A 23,192-nucleotide genomic window follows, 5' to 3' on the forward strand; every position below is an offset into this window, starting at 1 on the left:
TCGTAGCCTTTTGTGTATTTGTGAACCCTTTCCTAAGTAATATGATTCCCTCATAGAAATTTTGAAAATTATTTTTTCATTTTTACATGGTGTAGGATATGATTTAAAGTTAAAAATTATTAGATTAGCATACTATTAAATATACTGTAAAGTTCATTTTAAGATAATCCTTGGTAATATTTATACTATAACGTAAGAAAAATTATTTGTTGAGAATTTTTAAAGTGTTTATTATATTTTTTATGTGTTAAGACATCAAATATAGTCAAAAACTATTTTCATATCTGGATGTTTGGAATTCTTGAATTTTGACCTTTAGGAAAATCTCTTTGTTCCTATTTGGTTTCTAAATGATGAGATAAGAAAGAATGTTTCAGGATTCTATTTGCAAGCACTTTTCTACAATTTCTCATGCAGGTGTGGATGACCAATTAGGATAAAATCATCCTTATATTGTTTCTTTTAACATTTTTTACTGAAATGCCAGAGATATTTTGATTTGTTACATAAGACATTTGACCAGATGACTGTCGTTCATAGATATTATTATTTTGGGGTGAGCCTGTAGAATTAGTCATTTTTACAGTCTTCCATAATTTGTTAAAGTTCAAAATTTGTGGTCTTTATGCTTCTGATCTTTTTCCAGTGGCCCATTATGTGAGTAAATTAAACACAGTGTATTAAAAATAACTAAAGACACTATGTAAGTGTCACACCATAGCCCTTAGCAGTGTCCATCTGAGTGATCAACTGACTATGTAACTGTGTTCAAGGCTGCTCATTACCACTCACTTGAAATACACATTGAAGCTCTCAAAATTTTGTTTTAAAGGGCAGCAAAATTGAAACTTTAAAAATTATGATTAAAAAATAGGAAGAAATTGGTGCATTTGCCTTTAACAGCCTGAAACCAAAATACCTGCACCTATCTGGGATGGTGGTGGAATGATGTGGAGCATTAGTGAAAACACTGAAGGTGTCTTCTACTTCTGTGCCTTTTAGATAATAGAAAAGAATATTCTAGTGCTGTGGTATGAGGGGATAGGCAGTCTGTCAGTCCACTTTAGAGAAGTGAGCTTCATTCACGTGGAGTGTTCCATTCCAGCAACAGTGACAGGAAAGGTGTATGAGGGCAAGTGTGCTCCTGGAAGCAAGGCACAGGTCAGAGAAATCCCCTGGTCTTCTCTTTTCCTAGACATACTACATTTTGTGGGTTAAAAAAATATATTTTTTTGTTTTATAAACTTTTAAAAATAATCCCTAGGGCTTCCCTGGTGGCGCAGTGGTTGAGAGTCCGCCTGCCGATGCAGGGGACACGGGTTCGTGTCCCGGTCCAGGAAAATCCCACATGCCGCGGAGCGGCTGGGCCCGTGAGCCATGGCCACTGAGCCTGTGCGTCCAGAGCCTGTGCTCCGCAATGGGAGAGGCCACAACAGTGAGAGGCCCGCGTACAGCAAAAAAAAATAATAACAATAATAATCCCTAGATTTACAGAAAAGTGTCAAAGATAATATGAAGACATGCCGTCTAGCCCTCATCCATTTTCCTCTAATATTAGCTTCTTACATTGCCACGATGCATTTGTCAAAACTGGGAAAACAACATTGATACATTACTACAAACTAAACTCCAGACTTCATTTGGGTTCCACCAGTTTTTCCACTGATCCTTTTTCTGTTCCAGGATCCCATCCAGGATACCACATTACATTTAGTCATCATGTCTAATTTTTAGTCTTTTCTGGCTGTGACACTTGCTCAGTCTTTCCTTATTTCCCATGACCGTGACAGTCTTGAGGAGTACTAGCCAAGTATTTTGTAAAGTGTTCTTCCATTTGGGTTTGTTTGATTTTTTTTTCCCCATGACTAGACTGGGGTTTCAGGTTTAGAAGAAACTCCCATAGAGGTGAAAAAGTATTCTCATCACATCATATCCGGGATATATACTATAAATGTAATATTACTGATGATATTAACCTTGATAGCCAACATAGCATTTTCCAGGTTTGTCTACTGTAAAATTGCTATTTTCCCCCATTTTGTACTCTGTTCTTTGGAAACAAGTCACTAAGTCCAGCCCACATGCAAGGTTGGGAGACAGGAATTAAACTCCCCTGCTTGGAACAGGGGAAAATATACTTATTTGGAATTCTTCTGTAAGAACATTATAAACAGACTCTTTTGACCCTACTAATAGGACTCTTCTCCAATGTTAATTTTTTCCCTCTCTCCTGATGCAAAACATGTTACGCATGTTCAGTGAAACATTTAACTCAAATTATGCCCATGACCAGATACAAATGTTTAGTGAGCGAAGTATTCCTTATTCTTGCTTGCTTTCATGATAGAAGTGATGGAACTTGTATGACGAATAGACACACTAGAGAATTCTGGCTTCTTCCCTTTATAACTTTCAGTAAGCTTTTTTTTGTCTTTGTTTTTAATGAAAACCATCTTGAGTTTTTATCCAGATAAATTTGGACTGCTTCTAGCTCCCGTAACTTTTTTGCTTTGTATTTTGCTTTTGTTGTACCAAAGCTCTGTCAGGTCTCCTGCCCCACCCCCAATCTTGTCATGAGTACCTGGTGGGGGCCTGTGGAAAGCCTTGTGAGTGAATCCAGAGACCCCTGCTGTCAGGTGCTCTGAGCTATTTCAGGCTGACATGCTGTCCCACACTTAGCTAGGGTAGCTTTTTAAAATTGTAGCCAGTGTCTTCTTACCACCTTTCATTGTGGCTGACCCCTTTCCCCCAATGCGGTGCCACAAGGAGCTAGTTCATGTGTCCTATGCCTAACCTCTGCTGATTCTTAAAATCCCTGTGTGTCGGACAGTGACTTAGCAGAGAGGATTATCTTTGCATTTGGAGCCCCTACAGATTTAAATCCTAACAGTAAGTCCACAGATACATCCATATTCTGTCTGGTTTCCTCTTGCCTGACAAACTGTCCTTCTGTGGTGGGCTCACCTCTCCAAGCTCAGCGATGGGTCCAAGATATGAAAGTGGCCTCTTCCCGTTTAATTCTTTAACGTTTCTTTTTACATTCTGTGTGTTCGCAGCTCTTCTATGGAAAGAAGTGTGTTGAGGTTTCTCTGGGGATTTGTTGTTCTTTCAGCAGGAGCAAAGGTCTTCCATATCCTTCTTCATCCAGACCAGAAGCAGAGCTTGTATGATTTTTCAGCTACTCCATATTTTACCTAAAGTTTTCTGCTAAATAAAGATACTCATTTGCAAATTATGTGGATTCTTAGAAAATGCCTACTCAGTGTTTATGATGCAACATAAAATTAGTTTTCTTATTAAAATTGGATAGGAGCTCTCTAATGAATAAGTATTGCAAGATTTATAGTGTTTTGAGGAAGAGCAAGAATTTTGCAGATTTAAGCACAGTAGGCTTAGTGAAAGAAGAGGATTTACTCCCTCTCATCTGTGCTGTTTTTTGAAACTTCCCTGTAGTTTCTGCCTCCATATTTTACTGATCATCAGTATCTCTCAGGTATGTCATGAGGAAAATTAATTTATTATACTGTACTTATTCTAAAATATTCTATTATTTTTAGTTTTTGCTTACTTTTTATCAACTAAAGTAGTATGTAAGAGGGAGTGGCTTTTTTTTAAGGTAGATCCTTTTTTTTCTGGTCATTGCATTCTTAATCTTTGGATATTAACAGAATCATTGTTTTATTTGAATTCTTCCTTGGATATTTTCTTAAGAACTTCCTACTATAGGAAAATTACATATATTAGCATCTCCTTAGATCTATACTAAACCTTATAGCACAGCTTTAAGATAGAACTTCCACCATGAAGTTCTCTCACCGTGCAATATAAGACAAAGCTGATATCTTTTGCTAACAGGTTTACCATGGTATTAATGACTTTCTCAAGTTTAATAATATTTTTTATACATCTTAGTATCATTCATGGGATTTCTTTTGGGAAATATTTATGTAATTACAAGTGTAGAAAAGTGATATCTCTTTTGGAGGAAGAATTTGTTATAACAAAGAAATCATAACCATAATTTAATTCACATAACCAAGTTAAGACATGTGGTATACTTTGAACAGAAAACATTCTAAACTAGTTATTTTGGCTCCCAATTTGAATTTTTGAAATAAATATGTAATCAGAACAGAACTGTTTCTCATTTTGTTCTGTTTTTATTTGTTTAAAATTAATTAAATAGCTCTATCATTTTAAAGTATGGCGTCTGAGTTTGTAATTGCAATGGATAAAACATTAACATTGATTCAGACAGTAGAACTTTACTGTATTTAAAACAGACCTTATAAACCCTAGAAGTTGTAGCCTTGCATATTCTCAACTTACAGCAAAGTCTTCACCTGTCGATTTACTCATCATTACAATGACTCTTCCAAAGATTCATTGAATCTGGTTGAAATAGGATGTTTAGGAATATCTCTTCTACTTAATTTTTTAAAATTTTTTATTGGAATATAGTTGCTTTACAATATTGTGTTAGTTTATATTGTACAGCAGAGTGAATCAGCTATATGTATACATATATCCCCTTCTACTTAAATTTTGCTCTCATTTTTAGTTTCACTCTTGAGAAATTTCTTTCAGATGTAAATTGTGGTAAAAGATTCACCTCGACTAACTAGAAGTTTTCTCTCTCATAGACAATTAGAATTGTGTGTATGTAATTTTCCCCATTTTGAGTGCCAGTAAGTTCAGACTCCAGTTGGTGACTTATATGTAGTCCAGTATTGTATGTGTGCGTTTTATTTTTTTGTCTTTCTGGTATTGACATTTTACTCTGATTTCCTCTGGTTATGATGTTTATTCTGTCTTCTGTATCTTGATCTTATTCCTAAACATTTTGTGTAAGTAATTGAGATCCTTTTTACGTTAAGGACACATGAATGTACGTACAAACAGATGAACTCATGTTGGATGACATTGAGTTGTGCTCATGAGACTGCTGGTTCTCTATAATTCTTGTGGATGAAATCGAGTTCAAAAGTTTAAACCAGCTGTGCAGACTATTTTTCTCTCCTTTGGAAAGCCTCTTGCTTGTCAAGTGAGAGTAAATATTTATAGTTGGCTGTGGTGAAATGTTTCGAGGGTGAATAAAATTATTTTAATAAAACTGTATCCTTAAAGAGATGGATACAAAAATCCATTCATATGCAGAAGGCAGGGGAAATGAAGTAATGGTAGACAGAGCAGATAATTAAATGCTAAGTGCTTATTAGCATCCCTTCAAAGGAAGTACATAATTATTTTATTGTATACTTTGCTGTATCTATGCATTTGCCTTTCAAGATTTTTAAACTGATTTCACAAGAGAAATGAAATATATGCTTTTCTTTTAATAGTTTTCAGAGAGTGTCAGAGTAATATGTGCCTCATGGTATAATGGAAACTGCATGGCCTCTGTTTAAATATGGGCAAATTATTTCATCCCACTGACTCAACCTCAGGACTTTCTTCAGTTGTGACAAGAGTGTAACAATATCTATCACAGAGGTGGTAGTGGATGTTAAATGAGATGAGGTATATAAAGTGCTTGGCACGTAGTAGATAGTATATGTTTTTTTCTTTTTCTATCACTGCATTTTCAGTGAGGGAAAGCCAGCACTCCCTGAGCCAAAACAGTATTTTTAAAAATTATCTTCCTGTTTTTTCTTTCATTATTAGGTGAAATACTGGGGATTTTTCCTTGAAAAATGAGGTTGTCGCTACAAGATAAAAGGAAGTAATTTCTGATGGTTCTTATATTGGTGGATATAGCAAGGGGGAGCTATGGATAGTTCCTTGGAGGACGGGTGAGCGTTAAGGGAGACAGTAGGCAGGATAAAGGAGCTAGTAGCATTGCATCTTGAGAAAACAAAACAAACAAACCCCCCATCACATTAGTTGCTGTTTTTACATGCTAAATTTAAGAGCAATAAAAGTGACAGTGGTAATAGAGGTACACCCCCAGCGCAGAAAGCATCGACTTTGCACAATTCTTGGCTTTACTGGGTCTTGAATAAAATCAAATAGGACAGATTTTAGGCCTGCAAAGCTGCCAAAAATGTGGTGCTCTCTGAACTGCCAGACGCATGTGGTATGGAAAGAATCGTTCTGCTGGGGAGCAAGTGACAGGTCTGCTGGATTCCAGTAATCCGAGAAAGTGCCAGAGACGTGTTCTCGGTTTCATTGGGTTGGGTTCTGTGTGGGGCTTCTACATGGGTCCTCATTAGTAGTTTACCCCTATTTATAAAGACCATTACAAGGAAATGCTAGGATTACAGAGCCGGAATGGAGTTGAGAAATTATCCAACTCCAGTTCCTTGTTTTAAACAAGGAAACTGAGGTTGAGAGGCCTTAAGGTGACCTCCCCAAAGCTGCATAGTGAGTAAGTGTTAGAACTAGGGCCACGACCTGTCTCTGAACTCCTGGGCTAAATGCTAATAATAGGAGAAACCATTCTTTAGAAATGTAATGTGTGCTTCTACCCATTTAATGTTACTCAGTCCTGCAAGTCAATATGGTAAAGAAAAAAAAGAAAGAAAGAAAATAAACAACTCCGCCTCTTCCTTCTGTAGTTTAGCAAGAATTTATACCTATGACCTGAAACAAGACCAGTTGCTTCAAGATACAAAACAAGGAAGAGCATCTGAGGTCTTCAAAAAATGTTAACCATAAGTAAACAAAAAACCCTGCTGTACTTACTGTCACAGCTCCTGTTTCTCTGCAGAAGGAAAGAAAAAGGTCTTATGGTGCAAGTGATTTCCACTTCATAGGTGCTTCATAAATACTTACTGATAGATTATAGTTTATTGATAAGATGAAATAGCCTTCAGCAATCACTGTCTAACTCAAAAAGATTTTTATGTATTTGATTAATTATACATAAGAATAACCATGTCTTGATTATTCATTTTGCATGGTACATGGAATGAAGGGCAGTAGGAAAATAGTCTGTCTACGAGGGGTTTCCAAGCCCTGCGCGGTGGATCGTTACTGCGTCGCGGGCTGTGGCCTGTTAGGAACCAGGCCGCACAGCAGGAGGTGAGCAGCGGGCGAGCCAGCGAAGCTTCATCTGCCGCTCCCCCGTCGCTGGCATCACCGCCTGAACTATCCCCCCTCCTCCACCCCGGTCCGTGGAAAAATTGTCCTCTATGAAACCAGTCCCTGGTGCCAAAAAGGTTGGGGACTGCTGGTCTATACTATCTGTAAAGAAAAATCTTCCTGTTGCTGAAAATATTCTACAAAACTGTCTAACTATTATGTAGTAATGTAGGTTAGATAAGTTTCTGCAATCAACATCAAAATTTGACATGTTTCTCCTAAGACCTATCTCTTAAAAGTGTGTATATCATCAATATGCAGTATTTGTACTCCCTAGACCTTAAGGCTGCCAGATTCTCATTGTTCATTAATGTCCTCACCAGCAAGGGAGAGTGAAGCATTATCAGAGATGAATTCAAATTAGTTTTGCTACTCTTGAGCTACATTGATTTTCCTTTTTTTTTTGGACAGAATAAACATAATAGAAATTATCAACAAACATGAGAATGAGAATTTGGGCTTATGAAATACATCTGATTAATCTCCCTTTTGCCCATTACTCAGATGAAAATTGATAATCATTAATATCATGGTAAGAATTTATCACATGGACTTCCAATCCACTGAATTAGGTAGTTAGTGGTAGTGTATGTGATGTTTAAGAGATGGATGTGAGCTTGGACTTAAGTCTTTGACTTTGACAAGTTAACCCCTATAAATCTTCATTTGCAAATACTTAAAATTGGGATAAATTGTATTATTATTAGTGAGATGATGCATATGATGTCTTAAGCACAGTGCCTAACATGTAGTGAGCTCTCAATAAATATCAGCTAATACTATTATTGATGAAAGGGATGATTCCCTTTTTTGTATGTAATCAAATATTCTTATGAAATATACTTTTGCTTTGGAGATTTCTACTCATTTCCCCCTATCATTTGAATTTTTTCTTCCAGCTTTATTGAGATACAATTGACATATAGCACTGTGTAAGTTTAAGGTGTACAGCATAATGATTTGACTTACAAACATCATGAAGTGACTATCACAGTGAGTTTAGTGAACATCCTTCATCTCCTATAGATACAAAATAAAAGAAAAAAATATTTTTCCTTGTGATGAGAACTCCTAGGATTTACTCTCTTAACAACTTTCATAGATAACATACAGCAGTGTTCATTATATTTATCACGTTGTGCATTATATTCTTAGTATATCCTTAGTACTTACTTATAACTGGAAGTTTGTTCCTTTTGACCTCCTTCCTCCAATTCCCCCTCCCCCCAACCCCCACCTCTGGTAACCACAAATCTGACCTCTTTTTCTATGAGTTTGTTTTTGAAGTATAATTGACCTGCAACACTGTGTAAGTTCCTGGTGCACAATGTAGTGATTTGGTATTTTTATACATTTCAAGCTGATCACCACAAAAAAAAAAAGTCTAGTTATAGCATGTCACCGTACAAAGATATTACATAGTTAATGACTATATTCCCTACACTGTACATTTCATACCTGTAACTCATTTATACTGGAGATTTGTCCTTCACCTGCTTCTCTCATCCCCCCAAACCCCTGTATATTTCATATATAGATATATATATATGTGTGTGTGTATATACATATATATACATATATATGTATATATATATCACATCTTCTTTATTCATCTATTGATGGGCACTTAGGTTGCTTCCATATCTTGGCTATTGTAAATAATGCTGTAATGAACATAGGAGCGCATATATCTTTTCAAATTAGTGTTTTTATTTTCTTTGGATAAATACCCAGTAGTGGAATTGCTGGATAATATGGTAGTTCTAGTTTTAATTTTTTGAGGAATCTCCATACCTTTTCCATAGTGGCTGCACCAGTTTACATTCCCACCAACGGTGCACAAGGGTTCCCTGTTTTCCACGTCCTTGCCAATGCATGTTATTTGTCATCTTTTTGATAATAGCCCTTCTGACAGGTGTGAGGTAGTATCTCATTGTGGGTTTGATTTGTATTTTCCTGATGATTAGTGATGTTGAGCATCTTTTCCTGTGCCTGTTGGCTATCTGTATGTCTTCTTTGGAAAAATGTCTGTTTAGGTCCTCTGTCCATTTTTTAATCTGGTTGTTTGTTGGTTTTTGTTTTTTTTGATGTCGAGTTGTATGAGTTCTCTGTGTATTTTGGATATTAACCCCTTATAAGATATATCATTTGCAAATATCTTCTCCCATTCAGTAGGCAGCCTTTTCATTTTGTTGGTACTTTCCTTCACTGTGCAAAAGCTTTTTAGTTTGACATAGTCCTGTTTGTTTGTTTGTGCTCTTGTTTCCCTTGCCTGAGGAGACATATCCAAAAAACTATTGCTAAGACTAACAGACAGCATACTGCTTATGCTTTCTTCTAGAAGTTTTATTAAGTCTTTAATCCATTTTGAGTTTATATGGATTTATTCTAAGGATGCAAGTATGGTTCAGTGTCCGCAAATCAGTGAACATGGTATACCACATTAACAAAGCAAAGAATAAAAATCATATGATAATCTCAATAGATGCAGAAAAAGCTTTTGACAAAATTTAACATTTACTTATGAAAAAACTCTCAACAAATTGGGTATAGAAGGAACTTAACCTCAACATAATAAAGGGCATATGACAAGCCCACAGCTAACATCATACTCAATGGTGAAGAGCTGAAAGCATTTCCTCTAAGATTAGGAACAAGATAAGGATGCCCACTCTCACTACTTTTATTCAACATAGTACTGGAAGTCCTAGCCATAGTAGTCAGACAAGAAAAAAAAAAAGGAATCCAAATTGGAAAGGAAGAAGTAAAACCATCACTGTTTGCACATGACATGATACTATATATAGAAAATGCTAAATATGCCACAAAAAAACTACTAGAATGCATCAATTGATTTGGTAAAATTGCAGGATACATTATTGATATACAGAAATCTGTTGCATTTCTATATACTAACAATGAGCTATCAGAAAGAAACTAAGAAGACTATCCCATTTATAATTGAATCAAAAAGAATAAAATATCCAGGAATAAATCTAATGAAGGAGGTGAAAGACCTGTACTCAGAAAACTATAAGACACTGATGAAAGAAATTGAAGATGACACAAACAAGTGGAAAGTTAGTTCATGCTTATGAATTAAAAGAGTTAATATTGTTAAAATGACCATAGTAACCAAGACATTCTGCAGGTTCAGTACAATCCCTATTAAAATACCAATGGCATTTTTCACAGAATTAGGACAAATAATTCTAAAATTTGTATGGAAACACAAAAGACCCCAAACAACCAGAACAATCTTAAGGAAGAAGAACAAAACTGGAGGTATCATGCTCCCTGATTTCAAACTATACTACAGAGCTACAGTAATCAAAACCATGTGGTACTGACACAGAAACAGAAATGTAGACCAATGGAGCAGAATAGAGAGTCCAGAAATGAACTCACACTTACATGGTCAGTTAATCTGCAACAAGGAAGACAAGAAGATATAATGGGGAAAAGACTGTCACTTCATAAACTGTGTTGGGAAAACCGGACAGCTACATACAAAAGAAAAACTGGACTACTTTCCCTCATCAGTTTGAAAAAAGAAAGTTGACATATTAGAGTTTAAGCATATACAGATGAAAGCCTGGACATTTCTTCTTGTTCAAATTGCATTCTGTGTTTCTGTTAATCTTTAAGTAGGTTCTTGTTTTAAGAAACTTTTTTCCTGAACTATTTTTTTTGATGTAAAGTCAAAAATAAGATCTTAAATAACATTAAAGAATATTTATTTTATTTATTATAAAAGGTAAACATGAAATTCAAAATTCTGGAATTGAATTTTCAGCTTTTGCCTTATACCTGTGTAGAGAGTCTAAAGCTTCAACTAACAGAAATCCACCTGGTCCAAATACTAATATTTTGTCTGTTTCTGAGGGCACGTTTCCTCTGTTGGAATCTTCCTGTTGTTAAGCTGAAACCTGCTTCTTTGTGCTCATATGACTGTAACATGAGCCTACTTCTCTATGCTCAGCTTCCCCTGGTTCCTCACATGGCATCTTCTCCATACCCCAGTTCTCCTCCTTGGTTGCCCTTGATCTTTCTGAATCAGTACCCAGAGTTGTTCCTAAGAAGCTATTTGTGTGAGATATACTTGGCTTGTTAGAGTATGATTGGGATCAATGTCCATTTTTATAACAATGCTATATTGCTGGAGTAGTAACTCCAGTGCCTTATAGATGCTCATTTATTACTTGAGAAAGCTAGTGCTTATGAATCTTTGGCCTTCCTTGACTATTCAGTTTATTATTGTAGCATCTCTTTATGTAATGTCCTTTTGGTTTATTTGTGTTTTTCTCTTAGTTCTGCCAGCTTTTCCATTGTTTATTTACAAAATTCCTGCCCCAAAAATCTAGTAATAAGTAAGGAGTAATAAGGAAAGTATTGTGTTGCTTTCCATAGGAGTGCTCTAACTGATAACAGAACTTCTATACCAAAAATCATGATGTTTTATTTCTAAACAAAAGGTAGAAAGAGCCCAGGTAGTAGGCAGCTGTGGTAGAAGCAAAAAACATTGAACTTTGAAAAGAAAAAAAAGAAAACTTGTTTTCAAATTTGGAACTTGCAGCTTACTTGCTGTCCAGTCTTAGCTAAATCTCTCTGTCTCTCTGATGTAAAGTTGCTGTGTTTGTGAAATAGAGAAGATATTGCCTCCTTCATGGGTTGAGAGCATAAAATAATATGTGCAAGCAGTGTTTTATAAACTGACAGTACCATATAAATGGAGCTTATTAATATACATAGAATATATCTCATCTTCATGTTAAAGGACGCATAAGCAAAAGGTTATCTTTAAGTATTTAAAAACAAAATAGTGTTTTCAAAAGTTTATTTTCATTTTAAGTCTGCTGTAATAAACTTTGAAATTTTCATCTTTATGTGTTGGACCCAAACATAATTTTGCTGTAAAAATTTGATGATTTGATGAACAATAGAAAAGTAAAGGCAATTAGAAACTCCAGATAAAAAGTGTACAATAAGGTCATTGTCCAATCACAATTCCACAAAAATGTGGCTTGATTTTGAGCACTTATTAAAACTAAGAAAAAGAAAGCTATTTGACCTTTATTCTAGTAACATGTTCTTTTTGAATGACAGTTCATAAACATGGATCTCTGGAAATAGAAATGTAATTCTAAAACATTACTTGTTTCTGCTATGAATAATATTTATAGATCACAATACAGTAAACACAGATTATTTACCTTTAATTTTTAGAAACAATTCATAAACAAAGCATAGAAAGGTTTCGTGGTAATTTGAAAAAAATAAGATGATGGTCAGAAGTTAGGATGTAGAAGGAGGTTGGAGAGTTGGTGGGAAGCAGAGTCACTAATAGCTTGTTTTACGTTGTGGGGAGTTAAAATTTGATGGAACAACAAATAAGAGCTTGAAGTGCAGTATTTAAAAAGTGACCAGTAAAAGAATAAAACTAAATATAACTATAAATATTGTAAAGAGGAAGGAGAAGGATAATGAAGGATAATGTGAGTTCAGTAAATCCTCATTTCTTAGTAAGAAGTCAGTGGATATTGTCTAAAGCTTATGAACTAAGAACTTAAGTATATTACTTAGAGTTGTGAATGTAAATTTTCAGAAGAGTTAAGAACAAATGGCTAAAGATGGTGACCTTTGAGCACAGGACTGAAGAGGGACATGTATAGGGCTAGAACCTTTTGTTTTTTTCTTTCTTCCAGTTTTATTGAGATATAATTGACATACAGCACTGTATAAGTTTTAAGGTGTTGTACAGCATAATGATTTGACTTATATCCATCATGAAACAATTATCACAGTTTGGTGAATATAAATCATCTCATAGATATGAAATTAAATGGAAAAAGCTTTTTTCCTTGTGATGAGAACTCCTAGGGTTTACTCTCTTAACATCTTTCATATATAACAGAGCAGTGTTCATTAGATTTATCATACTGTATATTACATCCCTAGTACTTATTTATCTTATAACTGGATGTTTGTACCTTTTGACTGCCTTCATCCGATTCCCCATCCTCTATTCCCCACCTCTGTTAACTACTAATCTGATCGCTTTTCTGTGAGTTTGTTTGTTTGTCAGTTGGTTTTGAAGTATAATTGACCTATAACACTATGTTAGTTCCTGGTGCACAACATAGTGATTTGTTATTTTTATACATTTCAAAATGATCACTGTAGTAAGTCTAGTTATGATGTATCACCATACAAAGGTATTACATAGTTGTTGACTATATTCCCCGCACTGTACATTTCATACCTGTGAACATTTATTTTCCAACTGGAAGTTTGTACCTCTTAGTCTCCCTCACCTATTTCTTTCCTCTCCCCACCCCCCTTCCCTCTGGCAACCATCTGTTTGTTCTCTGTATCTGTAACCCTATTTCTGTTTTGTTATGTTTGTTCATTTGTTTTTTAGATTCCACATATAAGTGAAATTATACAGTATTTGTCTTTTGCTAGCTGACTTATTTCACTTAGCATAATACCTTTTAGGTCTAGGATTTCATTCTTTTTTATGGCTAATATTCCACTAGATAAATCGATAGACCGATCAGTCGATAGGTATACCACACCTTTATCCACTTATCTATTTTGGGGCACATAGGTTGCTTCCATGTCTTGGCTACAATGAATAAATAATGCTACAGTGAACATAGGGGTGCATATATCTCTTCTAATTAGTGTTTTTGACCATGTCCATGTTTGATTAAAGCATTTTTTAAAATATAGTGACAGCAAAAAGCCGTGCATGGCTACTGTGGCATATCTCATTTTCACCCTCAAATCTAGAAGGTATACTGTAATTCTTCAAGCCTGAAGTCATCTTTCTTCCCTGTTATTCCTGCTCACCACTCCTTCTAAACTTTCTGTGTCCTGCTCTTATACCTGGGTAGCATGGAGTGTTTTTGCTTTGCAACCTAGAGTTAGCCTATGTCATACTATATGTTATATCATCAGTGGAAATTCTTAGCTATCTTGTTCACTGAAGTGCCAGGATAGTAAGTTTCTATAAAACAAAGCAGATTCAATGCACAGTGCAAGTATATGTTAGTAAGTGAAACAGTATATCTGCTGCTTAGAAAATGGCTTGCCAGGACTTTATACCAAGATTTCACTATAAAAATCTTGCAGAAGAGGAGTATGTTGATTGTCCAAAATATTAGCAGTTTTATGGAAGCACTTTTTAAAATTTTCTAGTATATTTCTATTGTTTATCTTAAATTTTTATTAAATTCACATTTTTTTCTATTAAAGAAGTAGTGGTAGTGTACTAGATTGGCTTGAACATGGCCAGATTATGACCAAATCATTCCAGAAATATTAATTTTTAAGAATAGTTCACTATAGTGATGCCAAATATAATCCAAATATTCTGCCTTTAGATATGAGCACATTTGAAATTATTGCTTAGGTTTTCCCCTGCCACTTCCTCCAAATAATCAGGGGTTAGAGAGATGGGTGCCAGAACGATCTTCCAGATTTCTGCTTGAAGAAGGCACATCTTTAGCAAACAGTAGACTCTGTTGTTGATCAGCCAGATGTATTCATTGACTAAGATTGAAAGTGTAGGTAGATTTAGAGCAACAGTAGCAAGGAATAGTGACTAAACAAATGTGATGTGCACAGAGCAGACTCTGACATCATGGATGAAGACCAAAGAGAGTTCTTTTCTAGCACTAGCTTTCAGAGACTGCAAAGGTCATTTTGAACCATAATTTGAGAAGGGGGAAGTTGAGATGGGGAGAGAGTCTCTACTCTATAACCATGTTTAATAACAAGCATTTTGGTCACTTATTCATTCATCCTTCCATCCGTCCATCCAGTGTTTGTTTCAGCACCTACTGTAAGACTGTGGTTGGTAGTGTGGGGATGTTAAGGAGCTAAACCTGACATTTGTTTATCCCTGTGATCTCCTGACCTCATGTCATCTCCCGGCGTCAGATTGTCTCACGGAAGGACAATTTCAACCTTTCCTTACCCATCATGTATTCCATAAGCATCTGACTTCCTTGATGGCTTAGGTAATAATAGTGATCATGGTACTTATCTCATAGGCTAGTTGTGAGTATTCAGTGAGATAATGTGTAAAGTACTTTGCACAGGGCCTGACACTTAGAAAACATTTAGTAAACATTTGGTCTGTTATTGTTGCTACCACTGACAGTTACTATGTACCAGACATTATGGTGCATTGAGTATTTTTACATATACGTGTCTGCATTATCAGGATCTCCCCAAATAGGATCACCCCAAATTATACTGCCCCTGTAAGCTTTCTATATTTTTTCAAAAAGGGCAGTGGCAGTTGGTGGTCCCAGGGCACACCTAGCTTTGCTCAGAAAATGTCCATCGTTGACTTGTTAGTACCAAAAGTGAACAAACTTTTCTAAAGCTTGCAGGAGAGGTCCTGGTAAACAAAAAGTGTTCTTTCTTCTGTCAGACTGCTGGGTGGTCACTGGGACTCAGTCACCTACTTCCTCTCCAAATTGAGGTCACTGAGCAGTGAGCAGCAGTTTCTGGGTAACCGCCATCTACTTAGTAAGCCTGACCAATTCACTGGCAGATTTTCCAAGCCACCTTATTGTTCTGCACAACTCATTCCTGAACTAGAAGACGGCAGATGCGTGGCCGGTAAATGATGGCATATGTGGAGATAGGTCTTCCCTTTTCTGGCTGATGACATATAACTGTGCTCACCCTTGCGGAAATGATCGCTCTGTTCGTGCCCTGCTTGATTCAGGCAGCTTACTTTAAAGAGCGCCCCTACTTGCTCTCTGGCCCACACATAAGAACCAGGTGAGTCTCTTTTATGTGATTGTGAGCCACACTCCTTAATCAAAATGGGGGGCTTTTTCTTCTAATAGACCAGCTCATGAGGTCACAGAATCCCCCAGAATCTTCCATGATTATCCGTCATAGCCACCAAAGGGAAAAAAATTCAGCAAGAGTAGAAACAGCGTAAAATTGGATGAAGTTCTTCAGTGGTCTCTGGCTATAGGGTCTCTCTGTGTGAGCACTGCTGTCGTTTTGAAGTGGATAATTCTTTGTTGTGGGCGCTCTTCTATGCGTTATAGGATGTTTGGCAACATCTCTTCACTAGATGCCAGTTACAGCACGCCCCCTACCCAACGAAATGTGTCCAGACATTGCCAAATGTCTCGGGGCGGGGGGCGGGGGGAGGGGAAAAATCACCCCCAGTTGAGAACCACTGCTGTAATATAGTTAGAGACCTCTTTCCATAGAAGACAGAATCTCCAGTTGTTTCTTCTGGATAGATAGAGTCTGTCACATACCTCTGTTATATTTTCCCTCCTGGAAAGACTGTTCTAGAAATGCCCGTTTGCTTTTTCCTACAAGTTGTGAATCTGGTCTTTGAGGCTAGGTCCTCATCCAAAAACCACCCATAATGGAAAAGACACTGAACTGTCATCAGAAGACTGAATTTTATCCCACCACTGCCATTATTAGTCTTGATCTTGAGCAGATCCTTCAGCTACTCTGAACCTTAGTTTACCCATCTGTCAGAGAGGCTGTGGATGTGAGAGAAGTGTGTGTATGAAAACACCTTTAAAAACTTTTAAAAAGGTGCCCAGATCATTCTCCAATAATCTGAACCAGAGCTTTTTGGAGAAATGTCTGACTCTAGGACTGGTGTAGGCAATATACAAGATGAGCCTGGAGCATCTCGTAGTGCCGGAAAGTAGGGAAGTGGTCCAAAAAAAAAAAAAAAAAAAAACCATAATGACAGGGTATGTTAAAAGGACACAGGAATCAAATAATAGAGCTCCCAATGGCCAAAGCTGGAACTGTTTAAGAACAAAATAGTGTTGGATTATAACCCAAAGACCCTAAGTATAAAATAAATATCAGTGAATCTATTGATATAAATAAATGATTGAACAAATAAATAAATGGGGAGAAGAGCCTACCTTCCTGTGCAGATGAACTCCAGATAATTTTGGCAGACGCTTCATCCTCAAGGAGATGGAGCATAACTCCCCACTCCTTAATCGAGGGCTGCACATAGTAACTTCCTTCCAAAGAGTACAGTATGGAAAGGGGCAAAAGAGAGTAACTTTACAGTGACAAGCACTGCCTCAGCCAGGTGATCAGGGTCAACATCAACAGTGACAAGTCATGTTGATAGTATGTACCCTTGATATGATATGAGAATGGCACCTGTACTCTGGGCTCTTTCTCCTAAAAATACATAACTCCAGTCTCACCAGAAAAATCTCAGTTGAGGTACATTCTACAAAATAGCTGACCGGTATTCCTCAAAACTGTCACGGTCATCAGAAACAAGGACAGTCTGAGAAACTGTCACGGCCAAGAGGAGACTAAGGAAACATGACCACTAAATGTAATATGGGATCCTGGATGGGGTCCTGGAACAGAAAAAAGACATTAAATAAAAACTAAGGAAATATAAAGTGTGGACTTTAGTTAGTAATGTATCAATATTGGTTCATTAATTGTGACAAATGTATCATAATGTTGTAAAGTGTTAATAATAGGGGAAACTGGGGCTTCCCTGGTGGCGCAGTGGTTGAGAGTCCGCCTGCCGATGCAGGGGACACGGGTTCGTGCCCCGGTCCGGGAAGATCCCACATGCCGCGGAGCGGCTGGGCCTGTGAGCCATGGCCGCTGAGCCTGCGCATCCGGAGCCTGTGCTCCGCAACGGGAGAGGCCACAGCAGTGAGAGGCCTGCGTACCACAAAAAAATAAATAAATAAATAAAATAATAGGGGAAACTGAGTGTAAAGGATGGGAATTCTCTGTACTGTCTTTGCAATTTTTCTGTAGATTTTAAATTATTCGGAAGTTTAAAGTTTATTATTTATTTTTTTTGCTTTTTGGTTTCAAGTACCTCAGTGAGCTAAACATTTGCCGTAGTCAGGTTTACTGCTGATAAAAAAAATAGTGCTGTTTAACATAAAAATAATAATAAAACAACAAGTGTTTACCACTCTCCAGAGCACCCCCATCATTTAGGTTTGTTTGTCACCCATCCCACCCAGGAAGTAGGGAAGGCAACATATGGCTGCCATCTGACAGGTGAGGACAAGGACACGCAGCTGAAATGCAGGTATAAAGCCTGAGCCACCTGATTCTGGGCAGACTGTTACCCCTGCAAGCCCACACTGCAGCCTTGGCATGGTTTCATGGTTATAATTATTATTTCTGCTTTTTAAAATGCTCTATCTCTGGACCAGATCACATTTGCTTGCTGTTTTGACCCAAATGCCACACCGTAGCTTTATGCAGCCACAGCTGATAAATTTTAGGAATCATGGGCTGAAGTTAACCTAGAGGAATGCTGACCAATAGAACTTTCCCATGATAAAATATTCTATATCTATGCTGTCGAGTGTGGCAGCCGCTAGCCACATGCTGCTGTCAAGCACTTGAAATGTGGTGAGGGTGTTGCAGGAATTGACTTTTAAATTTTATTTAACTTTAAATAGTCACATGTGGCTAATGACCATATTAGACAACACAGGTCTAGACAGTATAGGAATCCTCCATTCTGATGCAGGCTCTTCTCATATGTTAGCTCTCAGAGTTGCTTGTGCACATTTGGCCCTTCTTTTAGAGAAAAATTATTTTTTGAGAAACTTTTTTTTCTTGTGCTTAGGATGTTTGGAATATATAACCATTGGCAGAACAAAGTTCCTACTAAATTTTGACCCATTTAGATTGAAAGTTATGAGATCTTAAATCAACCCTAAAAAAGTAAAAGTCACTGAGTTTTAGTTTACATATTCTTTTGGGGGAAATGAGAGAGTGAGCCCATATGTCCTTGATTCTACCTTTAAGGGTCTGAACCTTTAGAAAATTATTATTGGCAAGAGGTTTATTTCTTTAATTCTAAAAACAAAGAACTATTTTCTTTTACAGATACAAATCTGTTATTTGAAGCCTGCAAAGTTCAGTGACGCATTAAATCAGGATTGAGTGATATTTACAGAGCCAGACAAAAATCCAGTGACATGATGTTTCCATTAAGCTAAGAATGGAATTCTGAGATTATAGTCTGGGAAAGGGGGAACTGTTGTCTATAAATTCAAAATGCACTGCAGATAAACATTAAAATATTAAAACAGTGACAGCTGTTTTCATTACTACTGTTGTTGAATTGAACAAGTAAATTCAGAAGCTCCGTAGAGAAAATTAGAAAGATTGACAGTTCTTGATTACCTGACAGTTCCTTGGCTGGAAGTTCTCAAAGAGTGAGGAAAGTACAGAGGTAACAGATATTATTAGGAGTAATATAAAATGCCCAAAAATGTGGGGTCCTGTCTTATTAGAAGTTCTTTTCCTTGTAACATGGCTTTTGACTTCTTAATACAACGCTTTTTTTTTTTTTTTTTTTTTTTTTTGCGTTACGCGGGCCTCTCACTGTTGTGGCCTCTCCCGTTGCGGAGCACAGGCTCCAGATGCGCAGGCTCAGCGGCCATGGCTCACGGGCCCAGCCGCTCCACGGCGTGTGGGATCTTCCCGGACCGGGGCACGAACCCGTGTCCCCTGCATCGGCAGGCGGACTCTCAACCACTGCGCCATCAGGGAAGCCCTACAAGGCTTTTTAATTAAGTTTAATAGACAATTGTCTCCCACAGATTATGATATTAGAAAAACACTTCTTGTGCTGGGAGACAGGAAATAGTAAAGTTAATCTAAAATGTTATTTAATGAAAATTTAAACAAACTAATTTACTAAATGCTTGCTTTTCTATACTGAACTCTCTTACAATGTTGGGTTACATAGATTCTCATTTGATGTGACTCTTGAATTTCTGATTTAGCACTTATCTCTACTTAATTTTTATGGCCATGAAAATATTGTGTCAGTTCTTTGTAATTACTGTTGTTAAACACTGTTAAACATGAACATATTTTCAGCTAATAGAACCATTTCCAGTCCCCTAGAAGCCCTCATTCTCCCTTCCAGCCAGTATCCCTTGCCTGGAGGGATATCTAACACCATAGATTAATTTTGCCTAATTTTTAATTTTATATAAGTAGAATTAGGCTGTATGTATGTTCTTATATCTGGCTATTTTTTCCTTCAACATTATGTTTCTATAATTCATCCCTGTTGTTGACTGTAACAGTAATTTGTTCCTTTTCATTACTGTACAGTATACCATTATATGGCTTTATCACAATTTATTTATCTATTCTACGTAATTGATAGACACTTGGGTAAATTTAAATTGGGGACTATCACAAACATGAATATCATGTACATGTGTTTTGTGTACCTGTTTACATGCTTCTGTTAGATCTATCCCTAGAAGTGGAATTGCTGCATTATTGGCTAAGTGTGTGTGTGTGTGTGTGTGTGTGTGTGTGTGTGTGTTCAGTTTTGGTAGATCTACTAAACAATTTTCCAAAATACTTGTACAGTGTAGGAGAGTTCCAGATACTTTATATTCTCAGTATCCTCACCAATACATGATACTGTCAGGATTTGGTGGGACCACTTAATATCTATAATGATAATCGTAATTTAACTTTTGGAAAAAGCCAGTAGGGAGCAGCTGGCTCAATAGTTTTATGCCACAGATACACCTAGATTCACAAACACACACACACACACACACACACACACACACAGTGATCATCAAACGTACCCACTTGCAACTTTCTGTAGGCCCATCCAGAAAACACCTTGAAGACAGTGGCCTTTGGTCCTGCAGGGAAACAGTTGGATAAGAGAGAATGATGCACTGATGTGAGCCTACAGGCTTTTGGTGGAGTAAGATATACTTGAGTTAATAATACTCGAATTTGCCAAGTGCTCTCCAGGTGGGTTTGCTGAATTTTTATAATAAAGTATTTGACATAAATAGCCCTCAGTTCACCCAGTTGGAGTCAACAGACTTTTTTCTCCTTCAGTGAGTGCTTCATTCCCAACCTTGTATATTATAGAACTGCAAAAGGAATGAAAGATGGTGACTAATAAAGATCCTGTACTTTATTAGTGGACATGCAGGGTGTAATAACGTCATTGTGTGATGATAGGTAACTCAACCTGTCTAGGCCTCACTTTCATGTCTGCACAGTGAGGAGATGGGGTTTTGTGGTCCCCAGTGTTCTCTGCCCAGTGCTGTGAGAAACGTTAAATAATGGAGCAGTAGGCAATCCAGCCCTGCGTTTTTCCATGGAAGTGGCAAGAAGAGACACTTCCCTGCATCCCCCTCAGTAGAACTTTTGAAGTTTTTTCCAAATATGTTTTGAAGTTAAGTGCCATTTTGATAAGTGAAGCCTTGCATTTTGAACCCTTGCAGGGCAATTTCCTGATGCAATGTAGCCCATAGGGTGATTTCACAGTTGATTAACTGTGTATGTTTAAGCCAGGGTGACTCACAGAGAGTGTTTACTATGTGCCAAGCACTGTGCAAGTGCTTCACATATATTATTGTGTCTAATCCACACAATAATCTTATCGGGTGGGTTCTATTATCATCATTTCACAGATAAGCCAACAAAGTGTCTGAATGACTGAGACACTTGCCCAAGCAAATGGTACAACTGAGACTTGAATCAGGACTGTTTGATCCAGATTCAGGCCACCCAGGATCACCCAGGACTGCATCCTGTAATGTGCTTATGTATGTATATGTACTTCACACAGAACTGCTTTATTTATTTATTTATTTAAGCCACACCGTGGCATGTGGGATTTTAGGTCCCCGGCCAGGGATTGAACCCGTGCCCCCTGAATTGGAAGAGCGGAGTCTTAACCACTGGACCGCTGGACTGCCAGGGAAGTCCCCTTCTCTGTCCTTTGAAGGTTTTTCAGCATGAATGGAGTAGCCACTCTCTTCACATCAGTAGCAACGGCCATTACTTAATGAAGTCGTCTACAAATCACGCATTCCTTTCTCCCTTCCCTCCTCTGCTCTATAATGATTTAATTTGCTGGCATGAGACATTTAGATTAACTAACTCCTTTTGAAGTTTTAAATGGAGTTCTTATCTGGAGGGAAAAACATTTTCTTTGTCTTGGTTTTCAGATAAATGGAACTGTTATTGGGCATCTATAAGGTCTCGTGCAGTTTCCTTTTCATTCACATTTTTCTTCATTGAGTACACATAGCTCATTTTGGTGTTTATTGCTAACATTTGCTAAACACTGTGAGTAAAATGCAGATATCTGCCTCACTTAAATTGAATATTGAATGTTTCATTCTTGGTTATTGAGTAATTCCAAGCTTGCAGCTTCTCTGGATTTATGTTGCCAGCTCCTTTCCTTTAGAAAGAAATAGTCTGATCATTTGTGTCATGTGCTTAACAAATTTCTTCTTAGGGCAAAAGAAAGTCAGAATATAATTTTTCGTAATGAATAGTTTGATTATGACAGTGTTGTTTTATTCAGGTCTTTTGGGAACTTGTAGGATCCCTGCCTTAATCACTAGAACTGTTGTATGCATGTAGCGGGTTTGTTGTGCTTTATTCTGAAAAACTGAAGATATTCACTAAATATACACCAACAATGAGATATGCACTGCTGCTCCTAAGAACTTTAGCCTTGAGGTTCCATTTAATTAAAATTTATAAGTAGGCCTCATTTAGATTGAGCAGAAATCAAAGTTCACCTTTGACTACAGAAGAGATGGTTTATTTCATTAAACCATGTAGTACCTTATAGTCACCGAGATTTCAAGCAAGTATGTTTAACATCCTTAAGAGAAAGTTTAATTACACTACCTTTTTTGAATGTGTTCTGTGCCCAGAATCTAATCGTTGTAATGCTAATCACTATAATGGTACAAAGAAATTTGATTTATAGAGCTTAAATAGAAGATAAAAATCTCTTATGCAATTAATAAACTATATAGAAAAATATATGAACAAGAGTTGAAGTATGTGAACTAGCATATAGTAGTTGGCATATTCAAAAGGAGAGAGAAAACTAGAAAAAATGGAAATTATGCTGACCCCTAAAAGCAGGGTGGAATTTAGAAAAGCAGAGAAGGAATCGGTTTTGAGGTAATGGCTTAAGATTGACAGTGGGATGGAGAAAGCAGAAAAATACCTTCCTTTCAAAATCTTTAATTTTATATGTATATTACTGAATTTTTAACATTATTTTT

The 23,192-nt window shown here is 36.9% G+C and overlaps 1 protein-coding gene and 1 long non-coding RNA gene across 3 annotated transcripts in view; one reads left to right on the forward strand and one right to left on the reverse strand.

Moving 5' to 3' along the window:
- Nucleotides 1-23,192, forward strand: part of NT5DC1 (5'-nucleotidase domain containing 1) — a 122,943-nt gene that overhangs the window by 60,807 nt on the left and 38,944 nt on the right. The gene's annotated exons all lie outside the window — the stretch shown is intronic.
- Nucleotides 6,693-17,201, reverse strand: LOC141276094 (uncharacterized). Its single transcript, XR_012325036.1, has 3 exons — nt 17,019-17,201; nt 8,053-8,103; nt 6,693-6,703 (listed from the first exon to the last, which is right to left on the reverse strand). It is a non-coding gene; the product is annotated as an uncharacterized lncRNA (long non-coding RNA).

Source organism: Tursiops truncatus, chromosome 12, assembly GCF_011762595.2.
Source record: "Tursiops truncatus isolate mTurTru1 chromosome 12, mTurTru1.mat.Y, whole genome shotgun sequence".
NCBI lineage: Eukaryota > Metazoa > Chordata > Mammalia > Artiodactyla > Delphinidae > Tursiops > Tursiops truncatus.